This window comes from Chaetura pelagica, unplaced genomic scaffold (assembly GCF_000747805.2).
Source record: "Chaetura pelagica isolate M959 unplaced genomic scaffold, ChaPel_1.0 scaffold364, whole genome shotgun sequence".
In the NCBI taxonomy this organism is placed as follows: domain Eukaryota; kingdom Metazoa; phylum Chordata; class Aves; order Apodiformes; family Apodidae; genus Chaetura; species Chaetura pelagica.
This window is the reverse complement of record NW_009953089.1, coordinates 2,549,771-2,554,094: the sequence shown is the minus strand read 5'-3', so window position 1 is coordinate 2,554,094 and position 4,324 is coordinate 2,549,771. Positions and strand designations below refer to the sequence as shown.

The window sequence follows — 4,324 nt, the reverse complement described above, 5'->3', positions numbered from 1 at the left end:
CCAGATTCGTTTCTCTGTCGATTTTTAAGGGCTTGGTGTAAAAGATCATTTAATGCTGCCTGACGTGCAGTTAAAAGCCAGTGCTGGGGAGGAGCAGGCAAGCCACAGGAGCAGCCCTGCTTGCCCAGGCCAGCACAGGCTTGTTGGAAGTGCTGGCTGCCTTCCTCCCATTGGAGCCAAAGCTCATGGGAGCTCAGGCACAGCAAACCAGAGGACAGGGCCATGGGTGAGTGCACCCAGACATGCACCAGCAGCCAATGCTCTGCACATCGTTGTGTGGGCAGGTCCCCATGTTGGTGTGGTACATCCCCAGGTGGCATGGGGTGGGCTGTGGGATGGTCCCAGGGGAATGATGCTCCCCTGGGCACAGGGAGACATCAGAGAATGTCAGCATGCCTGGATTTGAACAGAATCAGTTGCATGTGATGATGTACTGTGCTGTACCTGAGCAATGGCTGATCTCAAAGTCCCCTTTTTGGGGGCATCCATGTTGAGGCCACACACAGGCCAGCACATACTGTCCTCACAGAGCTCCTTGCAGCCAGTTTTGCAGTTTGTTTTGTTTTGTGAAAGCCAGGCAGGATTCCCCGGCTGGATGTGCTGGAGCTGTTATGGCTGAGCAAGTCAGCACCCATCAGCTGAGCCACACCAGGACACTGCATGCTCCTTTGTAGTCCATCCCAGAGGTACAGTCATCCCAAACAGCCCGGTTTGGTGGGTGCTTTCAGTAGGAGTGTTGTACCTGGGGTGAGTACAACCGAGTGTTGTTTCCCAACAGCAATTCATGGCGTAAGAAACATGATCTTTCCCCTCCGCCTCCTTTAATTCATTGATCAAAGAGATCCTTCATCAACAGCTGAAATTCACAGGTCGTTTGCAAACCTCTCCTTCTAGGAGAAGGTGTTAAGACTTTGCCCACAAAGAAGCTGGCATGGGTTTTGTCTTTGGTCACCCCTGGGACTGCCAGGAGAAGCTGCCAGTCCTGCCCTTATTTAGCAGAGACTGGGTAGGTTTATAAACTGTCAAAGTTAAACTGGAAACACACCCCAAACCTAGGAAGACTGCAGAACACAAAGGCATTTGTAAACTAATATAATTACTTTCCTCAATGCCTTTGAATAAAGTTGGCTCCACTTTAAAGGCTTTTTCCTACCCTTGTTTTACATTATGTTCTTTCCTTTCTCTTGGTTTCTTTCTTTCTGTTTCCTCTCTTTTAGCTCCAAGTAGCTGATCATTTCCAAAATGTGTATCAGTTTTTGTTAGCAAAACTTGGTGTTCGGACGTTTTCCTTTAGAAGGTGAGACTAACACCCTGGGAAGATGAGTATCTGCTGCACCAGGTCTTGCAGCACAGAGCCTGTCCAGGCGCCTGGGAGACCTTCCTGGGGCAGGACAGGGCTTGCCCAGCCATGGCACCCAGCACCCGTGGCCAGCCTGGCTTCCAGCACACTGGCCAGCCCATCCCCATGGCATCAGAGACCCTGACATTGTCTGAAGAGTTATTTTAACTCAGCCTGATGTTTTCCATGTTCCTCTGGGGTTCCTCTGGGGTCTGTAGGTCATCTCCTACCAAGATGTGAGCAGAGGTCAGAGCAAAGAAGGGCAGGTGAGGAAACTGAGAACAAAACCTGGCCCAGCCGCACTCAGGTGTGTTAATAATGCTTGTTGGGATAATCATGGCCCTAGCAGATCTGTTGTGAGGGGAAATAGGATGTGGAGCTGCTCTGTGATACAGCAGAAGTATTTAATAATGAAACAGCTAAAGATAGCACACGATTTAAAAGGGATATCTGTTATCTGTTGTGGGTCGGTGCCCCATGCTGTGTTCCTTATCTGGATGCAGCTCATGTTGCAGAGCCTGTGAGGTCAGTGAGGAGCCATCCACCGGTGCCTGGGGGGTCTGGATCAGCCCCTTTGGCCACAGTGGCCCTACAAGGTTCATTAGCTACAAAGGCTTGTGCTTGCTCTGAACCAGAGCTGGATGGAGGAGGAGTTATTTTCACGGAAAACAGTGACCTTTTGTACAAAAGCAAAGTGCAGACCGAGCAGTTTTTATTTTTCCAGCAAGTTAACATTTTCTGCAGGCTTTTTTCCCTGAAAAGGCAAATTTATCAGAAAATTCCCCTTCTTTTATTTTTCCTTACTGAGCCCAACCACCGGCTGCTCACTCCAGGGGTGGGAAAGGCTGTTGGCAGCCAGCTGAGCACAGAGTCAGGGAATGCTGGCAGCCTGTCCGGGAAGCCGGACGCATCCCACAGGGAATCTGTGATGGATGAGACGGTAGATTTGCACAAGCCTGGATTAACGTCAGCCCAGGCAAGGGACAGCCTTCTGCCCTTCACCTGCTTTCTGGATGGATCTCTTGGGATAGGAGTGGTGCTCCAGGTGAAAGGATCTGTGCATCCCCCTGGTTCAGGTTTGTCCCCAAGGAGGGATGGTGGGTGTGAAGGCAACAGTGGAGGAAGCCATCAGGAGATGTAAGGAAAGAGTTCTAATCCCACAGGATGTTCTGTGAATGCTAGGCAAGGACTGGTGGCTGCCTCCACTCATCCCCTCCCTGAGCACCCCTGGAGAAGGTCCCCTTGGCTGCTGTGGATCCAAAGCAAATCCTTTTGGGTTATTTCAGGCAACAGAACACAAGTTGGAGCCTGTTATATTTGTTTTGTTTTGCTTTTCAAACCAAACTGCCCATCCCTGCTGAGCTATGTTGCTGGTGCAATGGGAGCCAGTTCCCGCGGACCTGCTGAGACTAAATGGAAAACTTCCCAGCGGAAGCAGGAGCAGAGCTGGGCATGTACATCCCACCACGTCGGGCTCCAGGAAGGCAGTGCCCAGGCTGCCAAAGAGAAAACTCACATCCCTGCTTTCTGCCTAGGGTGAGCGTCTTAACAGCTCATTGCTTTAGGGACGGGATGGAATTTGGCAGCTCTTCAAAAAACAAAGCAAAACAAAAAAAAAAGAAGTAATTTCTGGTCTCTACCAACTTCAAGGTCTGAGTGGGCAAAAAAACTTCACTACAAGAAACAAACACAAACTAACCAACCTGAGCGCAGGGGAAAATGAGTAGCCTGTCTGCACGTGGGGAATTTGGCTGAGAGGAGCAGTCAGCAGGGATGTGAACCGGCCAGAAAGGTGCCTGGCAGCCCAGTACAGGCTAAATGGCAGCCAGGGCATCACCAGGAGATTTTCAGCTGCAAGCTCTGCTGTGGACTAGCTGGATGAACTCAGGAGCTCATTTAACATCGTTAGGCTGCAAATAGTCCTTTCCAGCACGTGGATTTGCTACCTCAGGTAGCATGTCATAAGAATTTAAGTGTTTTTAATGTTCTTTGAAGTCTCTGGGTGAAGGATGCTCTATAAATGCAAAGTAAGTATTCTAATGTACATCGTTTGCTTTCTTTTTAACATAACAAAATACTTAGCAGCCTTTCTTTCTGTGACAGTTTCCATAGCTGGTGGGTCTGTTTCTGCCATGCCTTAGTAAAACAAATCTAGGGTTTCACAGCGGCGTATGTTCAGCTTGTTCCTCAGCTTCATGACCTGAGCAGTTTCCTTGTCATCAGCACTGCGGAGTTAGGAATGGAAATCTGCTAAAAACCTCCCTTTCCACAAAACCTGATGATGGGAAAGGTGGATGTCAGGGTCGATTTGGAGAGGAACCATAAAATGAGAGGAAAAGCAATTGCGAGCACAGGAGCAACTCTGCTCATAGTTAGCTCTGCATGAGACCAGGAGTGAGCTGAATGTAATTCTTCCTGGATAATGCTGGCTTTGGATGTTTACTCTGGAATAGTAACTGATTTTGTTCCGTTGAAGGTAGCCCCCTGAATGAGCCTCCCCAGCAGCCTGCAAGCAGCTCCCCTGCCAGCCAGCCCTGTGTGACCTGCCTCCGTGTCCCCGTCCCTCCCGGTGACCTGCGGTAGCTTGTCATCCTGCAGATGCTGCAGGGTTGTGCTGGCAGAGAGGGCTTCTCTGGGGAAAGGCAGCCTGGGTGGTGCTCTCCCTGCTAAAGCCCAAAACGTACAGCAAGGGGAGGGGGAAAAAGCTGATCAGAAGCCACTGCAAAGCAAGTGTTGTTCAGGAAAAGCCCTGCAAAAGCTGCTGTCAATGCAGCTGCTCTGAAAGGAACGGCTGCAGTGTCTGAGAGCTGAGGGAGCATCTCGGGGGGTTAGTCCCACCACAGCAAAGACAGAAGGTTCCATGCATCAGGAGAACAGTTTGCATCTCTAGCCAAGCGCAGATTTAAGGAACCCACCCAGCCCTCTGCTCCTGCCTGAGCATCCAGAGCTGCTGAGTCTCCCAACCCCAGCCAAGCTTTCCCCTAC

The 4,324-nt window shown here is 50.3% G+C and overlaps 1 protein-coding gene across 1 annotated transcript in view; it reads left to right on the top strand.

Annotated features, from left to right (window-relative positions):
• Positions 1 to 4,324, top strand: part of PRICKLE2 (prickle homolog 2 (Drosophila)) — a 33,094-nt gene that overhangs the window by 7,989 nt on the left and 20,781 nt on the right. The gene's annotated exons all lie outside the window — the stretch shown is intronic.